Consider the following 27,152-nt stretch of genomic DNA (forward strand, 5'->3'; position numbering starts at 1 on the left):
TGAGGGCTTTGTAGTATAGTTTCAAATCAAGAAGTGTAATTTCTCTTCTTCATTCTTTCTCAGAACTGCTTTCATTATTTGTTGTCTTTTATGGTCTCATATAAATTTTAGTATTCTTTACTTCTGTAAAAAAATAATATTGGATTTTTTTAAAGATTTTTAATTTATTTATTTGACAGAGATGACAAGCAGGCAGAGAGGCAGGCAGATAGAGAAGAGGAATCAGGCTTCCTGCTGAGCAGAGAGCCTGATGCGGGGCTCGATCCCAGGACCCTGGGATCATGACCTGAGCCGAAGGCAGCGGCCTAACCCACTGAGCCACCCAGGCACCCCTAACATTGGATTTTTGATAGGAATTGGATTTACAGATGGTTTTCGGTAGTATTGACATTTTAACAATGTTAATTTTTACCATTCATAAATATGAGCTATCTTTCCATTTGTGTGTCCTTCAATTTCTTTATCAATGTCATAGTTTATGGAGTACAGATCTTTCATCTTCTTAGTTAAATCTATTCCTAAGTATTTTATTATTTTTGATGCTATTGTGAATTAGATTGTTTTCTTTATTTTTTCAGCTAGTTCATCATTAGAGTGTTAAAATGCTTTTGTCTTGTGCCTACTTTGGCAGCACATATCCTAAAATTGGAATGCTGCAGAGAAGATTAGCATGATCACTGAACAAGGATGACATGAAAAACTGGGAAGCATTCCATATTAAAAAAAAATGAAACAAAACAAAATTCTTGTCTTTTATATATTGATCCAGTATTTGGCAGCTTTACTAAATTTGTTTATTCAAATTTTTTGTGAAGTTTTTAGGATTTTTTAACATGTAAGTTCATGTTATCCAAAAAAGAAAACTTTACTTCTTCCTTTTTTTTTGGAGTCTCTTATTTCTTTGTGTTCCTTGTTTCTCAGGCTAGGACATCCAGTACTATGTCAAATGAGAGTAGTGAAAGTGGACACACTTGTCTTTTTTCTGATCTTTAAGGGGAAAACTTTCAAACTTTTTAAATTGAATATGAGATTAGCTCTGGGCTTGCAATATTTGTTTTTTCTTTAATGGATTTTTTAAATTATTTTTTTTAATTTTTTATAAACATATAGTGTGTTTTTATCCCTAGGGGTACAGGTCTGTGAATCACCAGGTTCACACATTTCACAGCACTCACCATCACTCACCATAGCACTTGCCCTTCCCAATGTCCATACCCCCACCATCCTCTCCCAACACACCTCCCCCCAGCAACCCTCAGTCTGTTTTGTGAGATTCAGTCTTTTATGGTTTGTCTCCCTCCCAATCCCATCTTCTTTTATTTTTCTTTTCGTACACCCGAAACCGCCTATGTTGCATCTCTACTTCATCATATCAGGGAGATCATAGGATAGTTGTCTTTCTCAGATTGATTTATTTCGCCAAGCATAATACCCTCTAGTTCCATCCACGTCATCACAAATAGCAGGATTTCATTTCTTTGATGGCTGCATAGTATTCCATTGTACATATATACCACATCTTATTTATTGATTCATCTGTTGAAGGACATTTAGGTTCTTTCCATAGTTTAACTATTGTGGACATTGCTGCTATAAATATTTGGGTGCATGTGCCCCTTCAGAATGCCACGTTTGTATCTGTAGGGTATATACCCAGTACTACAATCACTAGGTCATAGGGTAGTTCTATTTTCAGCTTTTTGAGGCACTTCCACGCTGTTTTCCAGAGTGGGTGCACCAGCTTGCATTCCCACGTACAGTGTAGGAGGGTTGCCCTTTCTCCACATCCTCGCCAGCATCTGTCATTGACTGACTTGTTCAATTTAGCCATTCTGAAAGGTGTGAGGTGGTATCTCATTCTGGTTTTGATTTGTATTTCCCTGATGCCGAGTGATGTGGAGCATTTTTTCATGTATCCGTTGGCCATTTGGATGTATCCTTTGCAGAAATGTCTGTTCATGTCCTCTGCCCATTTCTTCATTGGATTATTTGTTCTTAGGGTGTTGAGTTTGATAAGCTCTTTATAGATTTTGGATACTGGCCCTTTATCTAGTATGTCATTAGCAAATATCTTCACCCAGATAATTTCTGAGAGTCATCTTTTGGCTTTGTTAACTGTTTCCTTTGCTGGGCAAAAGCTTTTTGATCTGATGAAATCCCAATAGTTCATTCTTGCCCTTGCTTCCCTTGCCTTTGGCGATGTTCCTAGGAAGAAGTTGCTGCTGCTGAGGTCAAAGAGGTTGCTACCTGCTCTCTCCTCAAGGATTTTGATGGATTCCTATCTCACATTATGCTTCTTCATCCATTTCCAGTCTATTTTCATGTATGGTGTAAGGAAATGATCCAATGACATTTTTCTGCATGTGGCTGTTCAATTTTCCTGACCCTAAGGCCAGGGGCTCCTTCTCTTCCCAGGGGGCGGTGTGCTGCGCCTTCCCCACTCTTGCTCCTGGGAAGCGCGGTGACACACTTCTCTCTCAGGCAGAGGGGATTCGGGGCAAAGAGTATTTCGCTCCATGCCGGTATCTTCATACCAGCTGTGGAGACTAGCTCAGGCAAGCAGCAGCAACCCCAAACCCAAGTCTGATTTCCCAACGAATGCTGTGCTTTCCTAGGGGAGATGCCCAGGCAAGAGGCTTTCACTGTATGCGGGTTTCTCCCAACGGGAGACTGGGCTCAGGCAAGCAGCAGCCCGCAGAACATTTCCCAGCGAATGCTGGGCTTTGGCAGAGGCTTTGGTTTGGAGCAAAGAGCAGTTCGCCGCTGCTTCCTCAGCGAGGCTTCTTTCGGGTCAGGGAAGAAGAGATGCAGGATTGCTGGGGCCTCTTGGGCGTTGCTTTCCCTGGCTCCATGTTTGAGTCCTGGTTACACCCTGCCAGGCCTAACTAAGCAGACACAGCCACAACCGTGCAGTAGCGTGCGTAGCCTAGGATGGCACTCTATGCACAGTAGCATCTCCAGGTGTAGGCATCGCTTGGCCTTCTACTCTGGCGCTCAGGCAGACTCGCGGACTAGGCCACGGCTTTCCCCACAGGAAAGGAGAGGTGACAGGATTTTGCACACCGCCCCGTGCAGTAAATAGTGAGCTTTGCGGGACTGTCCCACTCCTTCCCCTTAAACCGCGTGCCTCCTCCAAGCTTCCACATCCTGGAGGAAGATGGCATCTGATGTCCAGTTCTTAATGGGAGTTGTTTCTCGAGTTCAGGGTAGGCGCCTGGTGGCAATCCCATGTCTCCACCACGGACAGGTGGCCAAGGAGCTGCTGTCTCCTTGGGCCCAAAGGCTCAGGACAGGCATGCTTTCTTCCCAGACTCCTTCCTCAGAGTGGAGCCCTTTCCCCTGCCCTAATCTTCCCCTCGTGTCTCCTTAGCAGCCAGGCTTCCGTCGCTCTGCAGTGACAGACGTGTCTCTTTCCATAAGGCTCTATCCACAGGCGTCACCGCGCTTCTCTCTCAGGCAGAGGGGATGCCCCGGCCAAGAGGATTTCGCTCCATGCAGGTTTATTACACCGTGCTGTGGAGACTAGCTCTGGCAAGCAGCATGCAGCATCCCACAGACCCGACTCTGATTTCCCAAAGATTGCTGTGCTTTCCCAGAGGGGATGGCCCGGCAAACAGGTTTTCGCTCTATGCGGGTTTCTCCCATCGTGCTGCGAATACTAGGCTAAGGCAAGCAACAAAAGCAGCCCACAGAACCGACTCTGATTTCCCAGCGACTGCTATGCTTTCGCAGAGTTTTTCAGCTTGGCGCAAACCGCACTTCGCTGCTGCTTCCTCAGCAAGGCTTTGGTCTTTCACTCTGTCGGGGCAGGGAAGAAGAGCCGCGGGAGAGCTGGTGCCTCTTGGGCCTTGCTTTCCCGGGCTCCATGTTCGCGCCCGGGTTCACCTTACTAAGCCGAACTAAGCAGACACAGTCACAACCCTGCAGCAGCGTGCGTGGCCTAGCATGGTACTCTATGCCCATTACAATCTCCTGGTGTAGGTAAGTCTTTGCCTTTTGCTCAGGCACTCAGGCAGACTCGGGGTCTAGGCCAGTGCCTTCACCAAAGGAGAGGGGTGGCGACAGGATCCCTGTACGCGGCCCGTGCACTGGGATTGGGATCTGTGGGGGACTGTCTCCACTCCATCCCCGGCACACCCCCTGCCACCCACAACGCTACCATATCTTGGTGGAAGACGGCATCTGACTGCCCCTTTCTCCTTGGGGTTGTTTCTGCGAGTTCCGAGTATGGCACTTGGGGGCAAGCCCGTCTGCCCTTGGGACAGGTGGCCAAGGAGATGCTGTCCACTTGGGACCAGAGGCACAGGACAGGCCTGCCTTCTGCGCAGACTCCTTCCTCATCGTGGAGCATGCGTCCCTGTACTAGTCGTCCCTTCATGTCTCCTTAGCAGCCAGGCATCCTCTCTCTGCACAGGGAGCGGGTGACATTTGTCTTGCCACCAGCCTGCTGTTCCTGCCAGGGCAGGCTCTCCTGCTTCCCACCCTTTTCCCGACCACAAGGCCAAGGGCTCCTTCTCTTCTCTGCGGGCGGCGTGCTGCGCCTTCCCCAGACTTGCTCCTGGGGAGCGCAGCGACAGACGTGTGCAACCACGCTTCTCTCTCAGATCTCAAATACACAACATAACCATACACCTAAAGGAGTTGCAGAAAGAACAACAAGGAACTCCTAAACCCAGCAGGAGAAGAGGAATGATAAAGATCAGAGCAGAAATCAATGAAATAGAAACAAATAAACAAAGAAACAAAAACCTCAAAAAACCAACAACAACAACAAAAACAATAGAACAAATCAAGGAAACTAGGAGCTGGTTCTTTGAAAGAATTAATAAGATTGATAAACCCCTTTCCAGACTTATCAAAAAGAAAAGAGAAAGAACCCAAATAAATAAAATCATGAATGAAAGAGGAGAGATCACAACCAACACCAAAGAAATACAAACCATTATAAGAACATACTATGAGCAACTCTATGCCAACAAATTCAACAATCTGGTAGAAATGGATACATTCCTAGAGACATATAAACTACCACAACTGAACCAGGAAGAAATAGAAAACCTGAGCAGACCCATAACCAGTACGGAGATTGAAACAGTCATCAAAAATCTCCAAACAAACAAAAGCCCCGGGCCAGATGGCTTCCCAGGGTAATTTTACCAAGCATTTAAAGAAGAATTAATTCCTATTCTCATGATACTGTTCCAAAAAAAATAGAAATGGAAGGAAAACTTCCAAACTCTTTTTTACTGAGGCCAGCATCTCCTTGATCCCAAAACCAGACAAGGATCCCATCAAAAAAGAGAACTACAGACCAATATCCTTGATGAACACAGATGCGAAAATTCTCACCAAAATACTAGCCAATAGGATTCAACAGTACATTAAAAGGATTATTCACCACGACCAAGTGGGATTTATTCCAGGGCTACAAGGTTAGTTCACCATCTGCAAATCAATCAATGTGATACAACACATCAATAAAAGAAAGAACAAGAACCATATGATACTCTCCATAGATGCTGAAAAAGCATTTGACAAAGTGCAGTATCCCTTCCTGATTAAAACTCTTCAAAGTGTAGGGATAGAGGGCACATATTATCAATATTATCAAAGCCATCTATGAAAAACCCACTGCAAATATCATTCTCAATGGAGAAAAACTGAATACTTTTCCGCTGAGGTCAGGAACACGGCAGGGATGTCTGTTATCACCACTGCTATTCAACAACGTACTAGAAGTCCTAGCCTCAGCAGACAACAAAAAGAAATTAAAGGCAACCAAATTTTGCCAAATTGGCAAAAGAGAAGTCAAACTATCCCTGTTTTCAGATGATATGATACTGTAGGAGGAAAACTTAAAGGACTCCACTCCAAGTCTGCTATAACTTGTATAGGAATTCTGTAAAGTGTCAGTATATAAAATCAATGCACACAAATTGGTTGCATTTTTTTAAACCAACAAGACTGAAGAAATAGAAATTAAGGAGTGAATCCCATTTACAATTGCACCCCAAACCCTAAGATACCTAGGAATGACACTAACCAAAGAGACAATCTATACTCAGAAAACTCTAAAATACTCATGAAAGAAATTGAAGAAGACACAAAGAAATGGAAAAATGTTCCGTGCTCCTGTATTTGAAGAACAAATATTGTGAAAATGTCTATGCTACCTAAAGCAATCTACACATTTAATGCAATCCCTATCAAAATCCCATCCATTTTTTCAAAGAAATGGGACAAATAATCCTAAAATATATATGCAACCAGAAAATACCTCGAATAGCCAAAGGAATATTGAAAAAGAAAGCCAAAGTTGTTGGCATCACAATTCCAGACCTCAAGCTCTATTACAAAGTTGTCATCATCAAGATAGTAGGGAACTGTCCCCAAAACAGACATAGATCAATGAAACAGTGCATAAGCAAGTGCATAAGCAAAGTGTTGTGAAGGGTTTGAATTTGGGTTCAGGTTCCGGTTTTAGTCAGAGTTCTAGGTCAGGCTTTGGGTTTAGTGTTAGGGTGAGGATTTAGAGTGAAGGACAAGGGAACAGAGTTATAGTTTAGGGCTTTAAGTTTATGGTTTAGGCTTTAAGACTCAGAGCTTATGGGATAAAGTTATGGGGTTTGGCTTCATGCTGAGATTTGGGTTCAGGGTTCATGACTTGGAGGTCTGGTTTAGGGTTTGGGTTCGTGGTTCAGGGCTTGGATCCAGGGCTCAGGTACAGGCTTTGGGTTCCATTTCAGGTTTGGGATTCAGGGTTCTAGTTTGGGCTTTAAGGTCAGGTTAGGTTTCAGCGTTGTTAGGGGTTAAGGTTAGGTTTAGGGATGACACATTATCTTCGGTTGTCATCATGGACAAAAAAATTCTATTTGAAGTTTCTAAGTCAGAAATATATTTCATCTGGGGGCCCCTGGGTGGCTCTGCGTGTTAGGCCTCTGCCTTGGGCTCAGGTCATGATCTCAGGGTCCTGGGATCCAGCCCTTCATCAGGCTCTCTGCTTGGCGGGGAGCCTGCTTCCCCATCTTTCTCTCTGCCTGCCTCTCTGCCTACTTGTGATCTCTGTCTGTCAAATAAATAGAATTAGTAAAAGCTATTATATGATCTTTTACAAACCATTTCCTATCTTTGCATTCTCATGTGCCAACACAGACACGGATTATTTAAAACCCTGAAGAGAGTGCTCTTGCATTTAAATTGCCTGTAACCTTCATGTAATAGATTTATGATTGATGATAGATTTAGTTAAAATATAACTATTTAAAATATTTACTCTCAGTAAACGATTTCAACCTATGCTCATTTAAGTAACTTGGTGCATAATCCCTTTTCTATTAAACCATAGTGCAAGGACCAATGCCGCGTTTCCGAGAGAACCCCAAGCTATTTTTCTAGAATGGCCGTATGCCTATATATCAGGCGTCCTGTTTTCACTCCCTTTGTGGAGCACCTACCCTGGAGGTCATGTAATAACCAATGACCAAAAAAAGAAACAAAAAACCCAAACATCCAGGTCGAAGTGCCATCCCTGCCTGGAGAAGAGGAGACTGCTCAGACAGATCCCGGGCAGGCATCTCAGCCCAGGCCTGTGCTGGGGAAGCTGGTTCCTGGCTTTGGGCGCAATCTGGAAGCCAGCAAACTGACCCAAGAGTGCAGCTGGCTTTTAGGACTGATGATCTAGTCCCGCACTGGGCTCTCTGCTCAGCAGGGAGCCTGCTTCTCCTCATCTCTCTCTCTGTCTGTCTCTCTGCCTATTTGTGATCTCTCTCTCTGTCAAATAAATTAACAAAATCTTTTAAAAAAAGTTTACCATAACGATAATTGTAAGCAAGATATTGTAATACCACAGAAAGACTAGATTATAGCAACAGAATATATATTATCAATTATATTTTATATTTAATATAAAAGCAAAAGCAATAGAAGAGAGCAAAATACAATCTTTTAAACAAATGGTTCTGGAGTAATGGTGAAGCTAAATGTAAAAATATAAAATAAAATACAATATAATAAAATAAAATAAAAAAATAAAATAAATCCAGGCAGATATCATACACGCTTCAAAAAAATTAACTCAGATTGGATTATAAACCTAAACATGAAACATGTAGAAGCTAATATAGAAGAAAATTTAAATGACCTTGGTTTTGGCAAGCACAAGCACTGAATTTAAAAAGCACAAGCACTGAATTTAAAAATGTCTACTCTGTGAAACACAATGCCAAGAGAATAAAAAGGCAAAGCACAGACTATGGGAAAAATTTTGCAAAATACACATCTGGCAAGGGACTGTTAATCAAAAATACACAAAGACCCCTTAAAACTCAACAATGGGGGAAAAACCTGATTAAAAATGAGCCAAAGACCTTAGCATATATCTCACAAAATAAAATATTACAGATGGCAAATAAGCATATAAAAAGATGCTTCACATCATATGTCATCAGGAAAATGCAAATTAAAACAAAAAAGAGAACACCAGTACATACCCAGAATCCAGAGCACTGACAACAGAACACGAAATGTTGGTGAGGATGTGGAGCAACAGGAATGTTCTTCCATGTCTATTGAGAATAAAGAATGGCTTCCATGTCTATTGAGAATAAAGAATGGAAAACAACTTGGCAGTTTCTTACAAAACTAAACATATTCTTGCCAGATGATTCAGCAGTAGCAGTTCTTGGTATTCATCCAAAGAAGATGAAATCTATACCCACAAAGATGTCTATAGTAGTTTTATTCATAACTGAAAAAAGCTTGGAAGCAACCAAGATATCCTTCCATAGGTGAAAGGAAAAATAAAGTGTAGTACAGGCAAACAATGGAATATTATTTAATGCTAGAGAAATGAATTACCAAGCCATGAAAAGATATGGATATAAATATTTAATAAATGTTTGATTTTAGGTTTCTACCAGTCTATCAATAGTATTAGTATATTTTAACAGTGAATGTTCAGCATTCATGAATTTACCTAATAAAATATTTTGGGTTCAATATTTTAAATACTTCAACTTCTATGATTATATCCCTAATAATCTTGAATTGGGGTAAATAAACCTTAATTTTTTGTAACTTGTTTCTTATTGCAAAAGAGCTCAATGAAATTTTAGAAAATAAAAATTTACCAAAAAAAAGTTTAGTTTACTATTGCCAAATAATTTAAAACTTTATCTTATATTCAAATACATATATTTTTCTAAATTGATTTATATGCTACTAAAACCAAAATCTTTTAGTTATACTAGATTTCGTATCATGCAATCAATGCCAGAAATCCATCTGGCAATGATTTGTCTTAAATAGAGTTAAGATGGGTGTTATTACAATGCAAGATGGAAACAAAGATAGTATAACAATTGGTGTTACATAACTTTTCCGTTTTGATCAAGTTACTAATCTACAAAAGGCTTTTATCAGTGACAGACTTGGGAATTTAACAAAACTTTTAAACTAGCATGTGCGACTCATTCCTAGAAAACAACACAATCAGTAACACTTTATTTAGATTAAATCATGACTATTTCTCCATTTGAATAAAAAAGGTAGCAACCCCAATAAGTTTATTGAACATGAAAAGTTGAAATGCTATAAAGCTCCTAAGGAATTAAAGGATCCAGTCATGAATTACAATAAAAGGATATAAATTACCAAAGTGTTTGTATAATTGTAATGTACAACTGCCCATTATTGTTCAATAGTGTAGGCTTGTACAAGAACTCTATAAAAGAACTCCACTTCTAAACTGTGGAAAATATGTTCCCTTTCCCCCTATATACAACTATTAAGCCATTCATTTAGCTTTTAAAATATCCACTTAGTACAGGCTTTTTACGCATTTGAACAGGCAGCAGGGCTCTATTATTATTGTTTACATCTGAAGGATAGACTTCTAGCGTAAGAGGTAAAGCCCATAAAGGAGCCCAATAATAACAACAAAATACAGTTTAGTGAGCCCTTACAATCTGCCAGCTACCTTTCTGAGAATACTTCAATTAATAAAACATATAAAATACCTGACCACAAAGAGCTTACATTCTTTTGAAATATAATAGTGAAATAAACCAATAATAGAGGGGCACCTCGGTGGCTCAGTCCATTGAGTGACTGCCTTTGGCTTGGGTCATGATCTTAGGGTCCTGGCATGTAACTCCCCAGCAGGCTTTCTAGGCAGTGGGGTGTTTTCTTCTTCCTCTGCGCACCCTCCCAATTCTCTCTCTCTCTGTCTCAAATAAGAAAATAAACCAGTAATAGAATAATGATTGATGGTTGATGGTGATAAGTGTTTCAAAGAAATACAAGAAAGGTAAAAGCCATTGCAGAATTCTGGGATGAAAGTTAATTTTATTTTGTGTTGGGTGGTTATATCTCATTTAGGAGATGTTATTTGCACAAAGACCCAGGAAGTGAAGGAGAGTGTTATACAAATATTAAAGGAAAAGATTGCTCTAGGCAGAGCAAGTAAGTATATAGACTTTGTGTGAACAGCTTGTCTGTTACTTTTGAGGAAAAGCAAGGAGGCCAATGAGGAGTTCATAGTGGTGGAGAGAGGAAGAACGTATTGATGTATGACCTTCTAGTACATTGAAACGCCTTCAGTTTTTATTTAATATGAAAGGGGAAGATACCAAAAGACTTTCAAGAGCAGAATAAAATCATCTGAATTGATTTTTAGGTTAAATTGCTGTACCAAAATAAATTTGCAGGGAGAAAGGAGTGCAGTATGTGTGGAAGTGGGGTATCAATCAAGTCAATAATTCAGGAACATATGATGGTGTTTTTAGCATGCTGGGTGGTAATAGAAGTGGTGAGGTATGGTTTTCATTTTGTATATATTTTGATGGTGAATATTCTGGTAAACAGGATGGGGTATGTGCAGGACAGACAATATCAACATTTATTTTACCTGCACAAACAGAAGGGTGGAGTCTTCATTCCCTGATATGGAGAGAACTCTGAGTTCAAATGTTCTTTCTCATTAAATGGCATAGTGATGATGAGGATTTAGTCAGACAGTGAAAGAGAGCAGTAAGCATAGAGTTAAGCGGTAAGACATTATAATACATTTGAACATCAAAAACCGTTGTGTTGGATCATCTGTTTATGTGAGTAAATAAATAAAGCTTCCTGGGGTTCTGATAAAGGTAAAGAAGACTGCTATATGATCCAAAGGGGCATGTGCAACAAATGTTTATAGCAGTAATATCCACAATAGCCAAACTATGGAAAGAACCTAGATGTCCATCAACAAATGAATGGTGTATATATATATATATGATGGAATACTATGCAGCCATCAAAAGAAATGCAATCTTGCCATTTGCATTGACACGGATGGAACTAGAGGGTATTATGCTTAGCAAAATAAGTCAACCAGAGAAAGACACTATCATATGATCTCCCTGATATGAGGAAATGGAGGTGCAATGTGGGGGGTTTGGGGGACAGGAAAAGAGTAAATGAAACAAGATGGGATCGGGAGGGAGACAAACCATAAGAGACTCTTCATCTCACAAAACAAACTGAGAGTTGCCGGGGGTGTGGGGAGGGAAGGGAGAGGGTGGTGGGTTTATGAACATTGGGGAGGGTATGTGCTGTGGTGAGTGTTGTGAAGTGTGTAAACCTGGTGATTCACAGACCTGTACCCCTGGGGCAAATAATACATTATATGTTAATTTAAAAGAAGAAGAAGAAGAAGAGTACTATAAAACAAATGCTATTGTGTTCAGCAAAGAGTGTGTAATCAGGCATAATTTATTAATGTAACCAAGTAAAATGATGGTCGAAAATTGGAATAACAGAAAACATAAAAATCAGAGATTTTAAAAAGAGATATGGGACAGTGTAGAGAATATAGTCAATGATATTATAATAGTGTTATATGGTGACAGATGATGGCTATATTTGTAGTGATCATAGAATAATGTATGGAGATATTGAAAACCTGAAACCAATGTAACACTGAATATCAACTATACTCAAATAAAAAAATAGTAAAAATTAAACATTTTAAGTTAAAAAGAAAAAAAGAGGGACAAGAATTTGAAAAGTGAATTTCAAAAAGAGTAAACATGAGGCTAAGACATACTCTGAAACTTGAGGAAAACACCATTTTGAAAATTCTTCCCATTTTGAGAAAACTCTAATGAATCAATACCATAAAAAAACCCATTTTATCTGAGAGATGTAATGAATGCTCAAGAAATAATTTTATGAAAGGATAATTCTTCCCTATGAAACAGCATACAGAAACCAGGGGAAACACCTGGAAGCAAAATAAACTATACTGAAAATAAGAATTAGGAAAAAGATAAATGATGAAAGATAAGAAAATTAGACCTGCGACAGAGACCTAGTGAAGAGAATTTTTAGCTTGTGGTTTAATGTTAATATTTTGAGGATAATCTAGAGTTCATAACTGCTTTGAGGCAGGCTGGTTGTAGGCAGTTTAGGCAGACCCCTAAGACAGGCATACTTTGGGCAGGTGGTGTTGGAGGAGGCCATTGGGCTGGACAAAGACAAATCCAACCATTTGACTAACGTGTCTGTGAAGATGTTGAAGTCAGATGCAACAGAGAAAGACCTGTCAAACCTAATCTCAGAAATGGAGATGATGAAGATGATTGGACAGCACAAGGACACCATCAACCTGCTGGGTCCTGCACACAGGACGGTCCTTCGTACACTCTCATGGAATATGCCTCCAAAGACAACATACAGGAGTACCTGCAGGCCCAGAGGCCTCCTGACCTGGAGTACTGTTACAATATCAGCCACAGTGCAGCAGAGCAACTCTCCTCCAAGGACCTGGTATCCTGTGCCTACCAGGTAGCCTGAGGCATGGAGTACCTTGCCTCCAAGAAGTGCATACACCAAGACCTGGCCACCAGGTCTTGCTTAGAAAATCCTAGCATACCCAGACTTTACAGAGATTTGATGATCCGAAGAGGAGCTGAACTCATGGACCAAAATAACTATGCACATAAAAAGTACAATTACTTACCTAAAAACGATGATGTGGTTAACTTTATATGGCAATCCAAGTGTTATTGGAACAGGAATTTAAAAAATAGTTTAGGGGCGCCTAGGTGGCGCAGTGGATTAAGCCACTGCCTTCAGCTCAGGTCATGATCTCAGGGTCCTGGGATCAAGTCCTGCATCAGGCTCTCTGCTCAGCAGGGAGTCTGCTTCCCTCTCTCTCTCTCTCTCTCTCTGCCTGCCCTCCGACTACTTGTGATCTCTCTCTGTCAAATAATTAAAGAAAATCTTAAAAAAAAAAAAAGAATGACTGTACTTTAAAAAAATACCTTAAAAGGGGCGCCTGGTTGGCTCAGTGGGTTAAGCCGCTGCCTTCGGTTCAGGTCATGATCTCAGGGTCCTGGGATCAAGCCCCACATCGGGCTTTCTGCTCAGGAGGTAGCCTGTTTCCCTTCCTCTCTCTCTGCCCACCTCTCTGCCTACTTGTGATCTCTCACTGTCAAATAAATAAATAAAATATTTTTAAAAATAGCTTACAAGTATATGATAAAATAATGATATACATATACAAAGAAAAGATACTATACTGTGAATATAAATTAAGTGAAAATTGTTGAAATAAAGAATACAATAAATGGAGACTAAGATGAATATAGCTGTAAAATGAATAAATGAGTTGGGAAAAACAAACAAACAAACAAATTAATGACTTCTGCCCAAATGCAGCAGAAGAGAAAAAAAATTAAAAAAATATTTAAATAAGTTCTGAGATAAATTTTGGAGAATTAAAGAAAGATAAAAGATAGCAGACTTAAAATGATGCCAAACATGAGAAATCAGAAACAAAACAAAACAAAAACCACACACAAAAAAACACACAAACCACTCATATACATTATGGTGAGATTTAAGAATATCTAAAACAGAGAAGAGCATAAATGATGCCCAAGAGAAGAACAGATCACCTAAAATGTACAAGAATAATACTGACAGCAGAATTCTCAATAGTAATAGCATATAAAGGAGACAGCTGTGTGTTTGTATAGATGGAAATGATATTTGAAACTAGATATTATACATCAAGCCAAATTATTGATTAAATTTGAGAGCACAGTAAAAATACAATGAAGCATGTTAGGTCTTAGAACATTTATCACACAGAGACACACATTTTAGAAAACTTCCTTGGAGGACAGCTCAATTTAGATAGAGAAAACAGAATTATGTACTCAAAGGCACATTTTGAAAGAAGGATTGAATATAGTCTGCACTGCAAATATTCTTTAATCGTATGTTCTGAATTTCCTAAATTTAAGAAGTATTTGTTCAAATATTTATCTTTAAATAAACCCTAGGAGACTTTTTCTTGGATTCTGGAAAATCAGTCCATTTGGATACAAATCTTTTTGTCACTGATGGAAATTTTGATAGCCCTTAAATGTGGAATGCCTAATGTATTGTTACAGTCTTTGTGATTTGCCAATACATGGGCGATGTGTGTGTGTTGTGTGTGTTTATTTTTATTTTTGATGGTTTTACTCTTCTATGAGATTTTTAAGTAGACACAATTTTAATAAATTATGACTTGTTGAAATTTATCTGAGGTTATATATAACAAAATGAAATTTGTGTGAACTAAAGAAGTGCGGCTCCATTTTTTGTTTTAAGAGTAGACTGGTATTTAAAAATTGTCCATTATTAAATTTGATAATATACAATAAAGTATTTATGGGCATATGGAACCATATCAAATTCTACTATTAATTCATATTAATAATTACCATAAGAGGAAAAAGGGATATTTTTCAAAATGAAAATTAGCGTATTTTTCAGAATATGATATAGTGTTATTCACTGAACAGAGGGAACAAATGTCAAAGTTTAACACAGTTTACAGAATGTTTTAACATAAATTGAAATTTAAATCTGACCAAATTTCACAGTTTTAAGTAAAATGGTAGCACTTTATATCCTTGAAAAGTGGTAAGTGACCCAAAACATTGCTTAGAAAAACAAATTTAACACTACACTAGTCTGAGATGGTTAAGTGATGGTACAACTTGCCATTGTGTATCATCAAATGGTATATTGTTTTCTCTTGGTCTTGTCATTATATTTTATTTTAGCCATTCTGGTAAGTGTGTAGTGATATCTCAGTGTCATTTTAATTGCATTTCCTTGATGTCTAATTATGTCAAAATATATTATTTTGATGTTCAATGTTCTGAGCTTTCTCAGTTCAAGACCATGAAGCCAATTAGGAAAAATACAGTTGCAGATGCACTCATAGACCAACTCTTATTTAGAAAGAAGAGGAAACATTACTACCCATTCCAACAAAAAATAGACTTGTTATGCAGTAGGGATTTTATAAATTACCTGACACAACTTATATAGTAAGATGAAATGGGACAGGCGGCTTCTTGCAGCTATATACAACATCATTTTAATTTCAATTTTCAGTATAATTTTTCCAAGGTATACACAGAATATATATTTAATGTAAATTGTGAACGTTTTCAACTCTGTATATGGAAATTAATCAACTTTAAGTTTATAACAATCAAAATTAACGGAAGTTTATTTTAAATTAGTTAGCTTTCTCTGCATTGCAAGACAGAATAATCAAGAATTGGTAAGAAAAAAATAATCTCTGTAAAATTACCGGGGGTGCATTATAAAGTGTTCGGTAACCAATCAAACTCACAATTTGGATTGAATGGCAAGTGATTTTTAAAATCTGGAACTCATTGTCAATTTTTTTTCTTCATTGTGTCTTAATAAATTACTGTGTTCATTTGCATGGAAGTGAAGAAAAATGCATGACATTTCATCTCAACACTAACACTTTTAACTGGCAACTCTGAATGTACTTTACAGCAGTGTCACAAAGTAAAGATCAATGATGGTTCATGAAATATTTGTTATAATTCAAGGAGATAGGGAGTTTGTGCAAAAATGCAAATCACTTTGCGACTAAACACATTGTTTATTTCAGCTACTTTTAAGAAAATATGCTAAGACTCTCTCAAAAAAGGAAGCAATGATTTAGGTTTTCCTTCAAACTCCTTATCTAATCCTGAACCAACAGCACATAGTTCAAAGAGCAACTAATTTGAGCAGCTCCAATTTACACGTTTCCTAACAATGCTTAATTTAGTGGAATTTCTGTCCAATTATGTTAATTTGATGTAGTGAAAGACAAACATTCAAAAAGATCATCCTTAATTTATATAGATTGCCAAACTCTGCATTTTCTGAATGACGCCCAGGAACGTATTTTCAAAAACAAACAAACAATGGCAGAACCACTATTAGGTCATCTCTAGGCAGAAAGTGACTCAGAGCCTACATTACTCTCTCCCTGAACGTATACTATAGGCACTGAATCTACTACCCTGATTCTGTGCTATCAAATTCCTTAAGTTAGAAAGTTTTAAAACCCATCTGTGTGGGAGTCTTTCATTTACAGATAGAGATTTGGTTGTTTATACATTTTCATACTTTATTTTTAGGGTGTAATAACTATGTTTTAAAATTCATGGTGGTTTTGAATACTGTTGGATAATTGTGCTAAAATGGTATATCCATTCCTCCTAGGAAACAGAAATTATAGAAAGGTAGTGCTTTTCAGATCTGACATCTTTGAGTCATTGCAGTTTCAGTATAAATGCAATAGGAAAAGTGACATTCATGTTTATGATATTTTCTATAAATAAATTAGAATGTACTGGAGGCCTGGTAGAAAGTGGGATGCCTAAACTTCAGAAAGATCTTGTTTACAATTCAAAATAAATTTTATTTTTAATTTTTTTTATAATGTCCCTCAATTTCAGATAAGCACAACTCTAAGGTCCATTCCATTTTTTTTTAAGATTTTATTTATTTTATTTGACTTATAGAGATCACAAGTAGGCAGAGAGGCAGGGAGAGAGAGAGGGAAAAGGAAGCAGGCTCCCTGCTAGGCAGAGAGCCCAATGCGGGGCTCAATCCCAGGACCCTGGGATCATGACCTGAGCCAAAGACAGAGGCTTTAACCCACTGAGACACCCAGGCGACCCCAAAATAAATTTTAAATTGAATTATGCACCTCTAAGTTCAGAGACAATAAACATCAACCAACACAATTAATAAGTTCTATTTCTTGAAATTTTGGGAACATTGATAGTCTCATCTCCTGGAAGAACAACAGCTAAAATTTTTGGTCATGGATTCTTGCTAAAATATCACTTTCCCAAGGCAAATGTTATGAATTTTCATTGATTGTTATTGCTCATGAAGGATATAACAACCACGATAAAAAGAGTAGGAAAACCAAGATATCTCATCTGTAAGGACATGTGGAAAGTAGGAAATGCTAATAGAAATAACTACCATTATTTCCTAAGTTAACATAATATAACAGAACACAAATATTTCATAACAATATTTTCTAGGCTCATTCTGATAACTCTTTTCTACATTCAAATTTAAAGGTTGAGGCATGTGATATATATTACGCAAAAAACATCCCAAGGAATTTGTTAAAAAAAAAAAAAAAACTCTTAACAAAGGACAAATCCAAAGGAATTTTTTTCTAATTTAATTAACAAATTGTGAATCGACTTACCTATTTCATCACAGTGTATCAGGCACCAATAATATTTTTTAATCGTCATACCTGATGCAATAGTTACCATCTTTAAGACATACTGATCAGGAACAAGCAAATAAACAAGAGCACCGTAGCTTAAGTTCTACCTGCATAAATATAGGACTACTTCAGACAATCTCTTCACCACAACATAGCAATGAATAGAAATCATACATGCTCTGTAATGGACATACAGAAGAGATAGAAGGGGATGGGTGTTAATATATGCAGAATCTTTATTAATTACATTGTAAAACATAATATGGAAAAACAGAATACAATTTTAGAAATACCCAGGTCACCATGACTGTTTTATTTTTATATGTGTAGATAAGGAGTTTAATGAAGAATCCATGACTATTCCACTTCTTATATTTTGAAAATTTTAGCAAAAGTAACAAACCTAGCAACTAGAAAATTGTATCTATCTGCAAAATACAGCTTTGCCAGCATGGTAGAGGAAAAGCAAAACAAAATAAGTAAGAAAAGTTTAACATTTCACAAGAGTTTTGCTTTTATCTTTTATTTATTATTTTTTATTTTTCATTTATTATTTACTTCTATTTTCTACTTTATTTTAATGAAAATGTCATGAGCATAACATAAGAGCAGAATTAAACCAACATGAGAAATTATTTTTTCATAAGTTATAATAAACTAGCTTGGTGATTAATTCAAAAATTATATTACAAATTTCAGTGTTCTTGCAGTAAGTATCACTGCATAAACAAATGAGTCAGGAGTCATAAACTAATGATGATTCTAAATGTTATTTAGAGAGACATTCTGTTCTTAATATATTTCAAATATTCTACACAAGGCAAAGTGGATCCAAGTAATCTGTAGGCAAAATAAGATTTTAGAGAAGTATATATTTCCAACAGTATTTATAAAATATTACCTTATGTAAGAAATCATCCTGGACTTTGTGGAGAACACACAAAGGAGTAAGAAGTGGCCCTTCAAGAAATATATACAATATCAAGGTTTAACATGAAGCAGCATGTCTTCTCTAAGTAAAAAACATTGTACCAACTGACTTTACTGAAACTTTATATTTATTGCTCTCGTTTTAGGTCATAGTGTCCTTTCTGCATGCAGGCTGCTATAACGGACATGATATAGACTGAATAGCTTATAAAGAACAGGAATTTATTTCTCACAGTTCTAGAACTGAGAAGTTCAAGATTAAGGAATGGGCAGATCCAGGGAGAGCCCACTTCCTCATAGATGGCTATCTTCTCACTGTAAACGTACATGATGAATGAATCAAGAGAACTCTCTGGGGTCTCCTTTAAAAGGACTGTAATCCCACTTATGACCTAATCACCTCCCAAAGGCCCCTATGTTTTAATACTATCACTTCCAGAGTTAGATTTCATAATATGACTTGGGGAGACATAAACATTCACACCATAGTATATATAAACAAAAAAAGACACCAAAACAACAAACAACAAAAATTATTTTAACTACCTATTATTTTCAACTACATAAAATTTTAATTTGTTTCTATATAATATTTAATAACTCATTTGAGTGATTCACTTATATCCAATGCATCTGAGTGCAATTAAATTTGCTTACCCAACATATCCAGCAGCATATTTCTTCAGACTATCCCATTGCCAACCTTACAGGATTTACCACAATTAGAAGACAGGGGATAGAGGATAGATAGATAGATGTATACGTAAACACACTTGTATATACACATATGCATATTTTTTCCTGTTAATGATACTCATGCAAATAAAATTGAAGCTCAAGGAAACCTGTGTTGTGTGTTACTTAATATCCAGTTTTTAGTCAACATCCAAAAACAAATAATCCAATAAAAACATGGATAGAATACATGAACAAGTGTTTCCCCAAAGAACACATTCAAATATTCAGTAGATACATGAAAAGATGTCCATCATCATGTATCATCAGGAAATTGCAAAGCCAAACTAGAAAGAGATACCACCTAACACCTGTCAGAATGGCTAAAATCAACACTACAAGAAACAAAAGGTGTTGGAGAGGATGTGAAAAAGTAACACTTGTGGGGGCTGCCTGGGTGGTTCAGTGGGTTAAGCCTCTGTCTTCAGCTCAGGTCATGATCTCAGGGTCCTGGGATCAAGTCCCACATTGGGCTCTCTGCCAGGCATGGAGCCTGCTCCCTCCTCTCTCTCTCTACTTGTGATCTCTCTCTGTCAAATGAATAAAATCGTAAAAAAAAAAAGAAAAAGTAACAATTGTGAACTGTTGGTGGTGATGCAAACTGATACAGTCATATTTGAAAACAGTATGGAATTTCCATAAAATTTAAAAATAGAAGTCCTTTGTGATCCAACAATCCTGTTGGTGTGTATTTACCCAATGAATATAAGAAAACTTATTCAAAGGGATGCTGGCACCCCTATGTTTATAGCAGCATTATTTGTAAAGCTAAGATATGGAAAGAGCCCAAGTATCCATCAATTGATGAATAAATAAAGAATAAGTGGTATGTATATACAATGGAATATTATTCTGCCATAAAAAAGACTGAAATCTTGCCATTTGCAATAACATGGATGGAACTAGACAGTATAATGCTAAAAGTGAAATAAGTCAGTCAGAGAAAGACAAATACCTTTACTCATATATGGAATAAAAGAAAAAAAACAAACAAAGGGGAAAATAATAAGACATAGAAAGAGAAACAAAGCAAGAAACAGACATTTCATTATGGAGAGCAAACTGATGGTTACTTGAGGGGATCTGAAAGGAGTGATGGATTAAATAAGTGATGGGGGTTAATTAGAGCACTTGTCATGATGAGCACCGAGTGCTATATGTTATATTGTACACATGAAACTAATACAACCATATATGTTAACTAACTGGATTTCAAATGAAAACTTTTTTGAAATCCCAGTTTTTAGCTCACATTCTGGCTTACAAAAGGGATTTAGTCAGGAATTTGGAGATTAGTTAATGAACAAATAAGGGGTGAACAGGCAGTTGTTAGATAAAATTACTATCCTTTCTGGCATGATCTTATACCTTTTATCTAGAATTATTTTTAGCACTTTAGACTCTTCCTATTTTATTTTGAGTCATTAAACAAAAATTTCCTCAACGGACCTTAGAGTCCATCCAATTTGAGCAACAGTGTGAGAGAGGAAATGGTGTCCAGGAGGAAAAAAAAAAAAAAGATGAAACTACTTTTGTTTACTAGTGAATGCATAGTTCTTCCACAGAAGAAGCTCTAAATGGTCATGGATCCAGCTTTATATGTGTTCAGTCATATGTTCAGAAGTAGGTAACACTATCAAAAAATATAAAGCATCTGAGATTATTTTCCCTTATTTGAAAGCTGGTGTATGAGTCTGCCGTGGTTTCTTGGATGTTGATAGAAGATGCAGACTCATGGTTCAGAAATAATATAGTTTATTATTCACAGCAATAGAGGTAGCCAGAATATTAACAGTATTTGTGTGTGTGTGTGTTTGTGTTTTTGTGTGTGTGTGTAGGGGTGGGAGTTATATATAAGTTCTGAGCCTCAGGTCCCACAAGAAGAATCAAAACAGAGGCAGATACTATTTGCAAACACAACAGGTTAAGTTAAAAAAAAGATACTATTTCTGTCTTCGAAGTCTATTCAATACAACCATCTTCAAAGGATGGTCTAGAACAAATAATAAATGCAAAAATGTAAGCAACCAATTGAAAAGTGTCTCCCAAGAAACACACCTGAGAGTCTTCATTTGATAAAAATACTATAGGATATTACATGGATCAGGTGCATTGAATACTGAAAGGTTAAAATTACAAGGGACCAACTATTTTTAAGCAGTTTTGGCATCCAGTAGAGTTCAAATTGGTTTTATAAGATTGAGGAAAGAAGCCATCAAAACCTGGGCCCAGGGGCGCCTGGGTAGCTCAGTGGGTTAAGCCTCTGCCTTCGGCTCAGGCCATGATCTCAGGGTCCTGGGATCGAGCTCTGCATCAGGCTCTCTGTTCAGCAGGGAGCCTGCTTCCCCCTCTCTCTCTCTGCCTCTCTGCCTACTTGAGGTCTCTGTCTGTCAAATAAATAAATAAAATCTTAAAACAAAACAAAACAAAACAAAAAACCTGGGCCCACTTTTCCCAAAAGTATGATTCTGATTCTAGTCTCTATGATGTTATCCCTTGAAGACAATGTCTCTAATTGAGTTGAATTAGTTTACTAAAGAGCATACCCCCATTTGTTGTAGGAGATGAACAATATGCAAGAGGCAAAATGCCACATGGAAGCCACGTGGTCTTCAGTGGAATATAGAATCAGGTAAAATAAGAGTGCCTTCTAATAGATTTTAAATAAGAAATGACAACGCAAGCTTATACAAGATTATTAAATGGGAAATTTCATTTAGATGAGCAATAATTTCAAAGTCATCTTCTTAATATTACAGACTCTTCACATAATCATAATTTTATTTTGGTATTATATGGTAATTTCAAATATAGTAAATATAAAGAATTTACCTCTGTAATTATAGCGAGTCTGGTCGTAGTTTAATGGCAACAAAACGTCAATTTAGAAGTATGGTTTACCAATTATTAATACATTTGGAAATGGTGTGTCACCTTCACTCCACTTGTCTCACTAAAACAGTGAGCCAAAAAAAGTAGGTCCAAGCTGTTTACTATGGTCAAAATGGGTTGCCTTTGCACTTGGTAAAGAAGCAGTCACATTTTGGAAGAAGAAACTGAGTTTATTAATATTTTCAACTTATTTTCAGAAAAGGAAAGAAAGGATAATCTAAGCTAAAGCCAAAATCTTACACAAGGTGGCAGGAGAATGATCTTTTCCCAGATAAAGGGTTTTTCAACTTAGCCATGTTAGGAGGAAGAAGAGATGAGACATTGTGGACTTGACTAACGTTTGTACACTGTTCAAAAAGTTTTCAAAATAATGTGTATTATTTTTCTTCTTTTAGTTGAGACAAAACAAACAAACAAAAAACCACTAATGAGCTTACTCTTAAAAGGAGGTAAACAAGAAACTAGCAAAGATTGAGTGTTAGGTATTGTCCCCCTCCTTTTTTTTTAAACTATGTTATGTTAGTTACCATACAATACATCATTAGTTTTTGAAGTGGTGTTCCATGATTCATTGTTTGTGTAAAAGTCCCAGTGCCCCATGCAATATGTGCTCTCCTTAATACCCATCACCAGGCTCACCCATCCCCACATCCTTCTCATCTTTAAAACCCTCAGTTTGTTTCTTGGAGTCCATAGTTTTTCATGTTTCATTTCCCCCTCCAATCCCCCCACTTCATTTTTCCTTTCCTTCTCCTAATGTCCTCCATGCTATTCCTTAGGTTCCACAAATAAGTGAAACCATATGATGATTGACTTTCTCTGCTTGACTTATTTCACTTAACATAACATCTCCTCCAGTCCCATCCATGTTGATGCAAAAGTTGGGTATTCATCCTTTCTGATGGCTGAGTGATATTCCATTGTATCCATAGATCACATCTTCTTTATCCGTTTGTCTGTTGAAGGGGATCTTGGCTCTTTCAACAGAATGGCTATTGTGGAAATTGCTGCTATGAACACTGGGGTGCATATGGCCCTTCTTTCCAGTAAAATAGAGCTAGCCTATGACCCAGCGATTGCACTACTGAGTATTGACCTCAAAGATACAGATGTAGTGAAAAGAATTAGGTATTGTTAAAGCACAAATGCAGGGGATAGAAGTTTTGGGACAGAAGAGGGAAGGGCAACCATATGGCAGAGTAGAATAAAGTAGCTCAGGAAGAAATTAGTCATATCCAGATATTGTAAGGCATGTGGGGTTGGCAGGGAGAGCATGAGAAATCATGAGAGAAGAGAGAGAAAATGGACCAGGCAGGAGAGGTTTATAACATTTTAACATCTAAGGTAAGCATATGCAAAGCAGAATAGGGAAAGAAATAAAAGTTTTTATAAGACTCAATACATAAGGAATAACGTGGAGGACACTGGGAGATGGAGAGAAGTGTGCTGGGGGAAATCGGAGGGAGAGACAAACCATGAGAGACTGTGGACTCTGAGAAACAAACTGAGTGTTTTGAAGAGGAGGGTGGCAGGTGGTTGGGTAAGCCCAGTGGTGGGTATTAAGGAGGGAATTTATTACAGGAAGCACTGGGTGTGGTGCATAAACAATGAATTTTGGATCACTGAAAATAAATTAAAAGAAAAAAAAAGACTGACTACAGACATGGACCTCAGTGTAACACAGATATGGAACTCACTGGAATACCAGCCACTTCCCACCGACACACACAGACTATGATAATAATAAATGATAATGCAATTAAGAAAATTACCTGCCAAATAATTTTTCCTCTTTTTTATTTTTATGATTATTATTTTTATTTTATTTTTAAAGTTTTTATTTAAATTCCAGTTAGTTAAAATAAGGTGAATATTAGTTTCAGGTGTACAATATAGTGATCAACACTGCCATACAATGGCTTAAATAAAAAAATGAAAAAAAAATTTTTAAAGATTTTATTTTTAAAAACTTCTACACCCAAGGTGGATTTCAAACATACAACCCCAAGATCAAGAGTTACATATTTTACTGACTGATCCAGCCAGGCACCCCAACAAATAAAAATTTTATAAAATTCTTGAGTTTCGGGCGCCTGGGTGGCTCAGTGGGTTAAGCCGCTGCCTTCGGCTCAGGTCATGATCTCAAGGTCCTGGGATCGAGTCCCGCATTGGGCTCTCTGCTTGGCAGGGAGCCTGGTTCCTCCTCTCTCTCTCTCTGCCTGCCTCTCCATCTACTTGTGATTTCTCTCTGTCAAAAAAATAAATTAAATCTTTAAAAAAAATTGTTGAGTTTGTGGGAGTCTCATTTGCTCAGTCAGTTAAGTATCTGCCTTTGGCTCAGATCATGATCTCAAGAGTCCTGGGATCGAGCCCCATATTGCTCATGCTCTCTCTCTCTCTCTCTCTGGCTTTTGCTCTTAAATAAATAAATAAAATATTTTTAAAAAAAATGTTGAGTTTGTTTAACTAGTTTTAAACTAGTAGACAGAGATGAAGATAAAGTATGATGTCATGGCAGGGAAAAATACAACTTACACGTTTTAAAAATAAAATGGGCAATGCAAGTTACATCACTTCTTTTATCACCACACTGGGACTTTCCCTACTGAGTTGTTGTAATGTAAGGACCTATTTTATATTTTTATATTTTAGCAAGAGTCTTTCATTGAGGTTAACCCTTAAACTGTCCTTGCTCCCGTTCCCCCGGGGGATTCACTTAAAAACAAGTCCTGGAAATCAGCTCCAGGTAACAAAGCCCATATACAAGGGTGGGTCAGGCCAAGTGGAGACATCAATCAGCGGGAGGGGGGTCGGTGTTTGCATATTGTCTCCCTAGATACTAAGGAGTATGCCCCACTCCTCCACCCTTTGGGAACCGTTTTGGCACCAATCCTAATCAAGGTGTAATGGGCTGGGTCAAATGTCTATACTAGGGTAAATTGAACCTCAATTGGTCACCTAGCCTCACTGTGGAGTTTCCTGTGTGTGTTAAAATCTCATTGGTCACCTGTGCGTGGCCAGGCCTGACTGCATGGCCTTTGCCTTTAAAAGCTAGACTGTGAAACAGCGAAGGGTTGCCTTCTCTCATAAGAGGTGTGGCCCCGAATGTTCGGTTAGATTCTTGATGCTTGGCATGAAATAAAGCTTTGCTTGACCTTCGCTTTACATCAGTCTCTCTCCTTTAATCATAGACCCATTATTGGGGCATAACAGTATTAATCTTATAGTTATAAGTCCACAATGCATCCATCATCCATTCTACCCCTTAACATTCCCCTTTGGACAGACCCATGATCTAGAACAAGCCTTATTTTATAGTGCCTTGTAGGAGATTTTTGCTGCTGCCTAAATTGCCTACTTTCCTCTCACCATTACCACGGAAATTGGGTCCACTGAAACAAAGGGGTAGTGTAAGAAATTAACAACTTCCAGAAATCTCTTTAAATAATAAAGTATAAGATAGTGATACCTTTTTTCTGCCACATAACCAATTCTTGCAAGAATAAGGTCATATAAGAGAATTTACAACACATGCTAGCATTATCCTACTGGACCCAGATCATTTGTATGTTTCTCTGTCTCTGAGAAATGTAGTTATTTACATGACTGAAACCTACAAATTGTTTGATATGACTACTAATATCACCTACATTATTTGAAAGCCTGTTTAAGGCTTCTGAAATACATAGGTTTTGTAAACACTTATGAAGCATCTTGTATATATCAAACACTTTAAAAATCTCTGCTTTAAAAACAAAATAAAAAAACTCTACCTCAATGGAACTTTGATTCTGAAAAAGATACAGGCATATACAAGGCAACAGATAGAATAATTACATATTTGATTATATACTCCGAGAATGTCACATTAAATTGATATGAAAATGATGAGAAGGAACTGGATTTCTTGTCAAAATTTTTTGCCTTAAAAAGAAATTGATATTTAGGGAAAGTTGTTACTAAAAGAGGTCCTGTGTCAACCAAAAATGTTAAACCATGATCTGAATAAATGTTCCAGTTGTGATCATTGCTTTGTTTAGCTGTCTTATATTAAGACTGAATTTAGTCATTCAGTCTCAGATTTCAGTAAGTCTTTTTTTAATGATTTTATTTATTTATTAGAGAGAGAGAGGGAGGGTCAGAGGGAGAGGAAGAACCAGACTCCTTGCTGAGCAGGCAGCTGATGCAGGACTGGATCCTAGTACCCTAGCATCATGGCCTAAGCTGAAGGAAGACACTTAACCAACTGAGCCACCCAGGCACTCTAGACTGTATACTTCTTAAAGGTAAAAACGTTTATTCTTCTAGTAGTTCCACAGACATTTCTAACATCCATAAGAAAGCATGTACTGATGTAAAATGCCAGCAAATCAAATTATTAAAAAAGAAAGAAAGAAAGAAAGAAAAGATATATCTGGATAAAGAGAAAAACAGAAAATCTAATAATACATTGAATTATTAGAGCAAAGAGTGGAGGAAGAGAAAATAAATATGAAATCGAGATTTCCACTAAAAGAAAAAAATTGAATAAGGCAAGAGATTTAGAAAATTATTATGACAGACTTGAGAAAAAAATAAAATAGGGATTTTTAGAAAATTGCAATGAATGAAAAGGTAAATTGTTCCTACCTCTATAATATTAGCTGCTTGTTGTTGTTGTTGCTAATTTACCTATTTAAGCTAATAAACAAAGAAAGGTTTCATTTAGGGATAAGGTTTCTATATATATATATATATTTTCATTGTTAGAAAATGTGTCACAGAAAGTGTTTAAACTTTAAGATACAGATGCCACATGTAACGAACTACATTGTTTGAACGTCTAATTTGTAAATGCTGTTAGAGGAAACTTGGTGGAAATGTCCTTATGTGGTTGTGTTTCTGGAACTAAGTATATTTATTAATAAGGAATAGTTTAAAATTATGAAATGACCAGGAGTGGATAATTTTCCTAATCCTATCAGCTCTTTGCAGCTCTTTTATT

General features: G+C 37.3%; 1 long non-coding RNA gene and 1 other non-coding gene across 2 annotated transcripts in view; one reads left to right on the forward strand and one right to left on the reverse strand.

The window, feature by feature from the left end:
- Positions 1 to 27,152, reverse strand: part of LOC131808282 (uncharacterized) — a 141,011-nt gene that overhangs the window by 32,791 nt on the left and 81,068 nt on the right. The window lies entirely within an intron of this gene.
- Positions 616 to 722, forward strand: LOC131808683 (U6 spliceosomal RNA). Its single transcript, XR_009344892.1, has one exon. It is a non-coding gene; the product is annotated as a U6 spliceosomal RNA (small nuclear RNA).

Source organism: Mustela lutreola, chromosome 9, assembly GCF_030435805.1.
Source record: "Mustela lutreola isolate mMusLut2 chromosome 9, mMusLut2.pri, whole genome shotgun sequence".
In the NCBI taxonomy this organism is placed as follows: Eukaryota; Metazoa; Chordata; class Mammalia; order Carnivora; family Mustelidae; genus Mustela; species Mustela lutreola.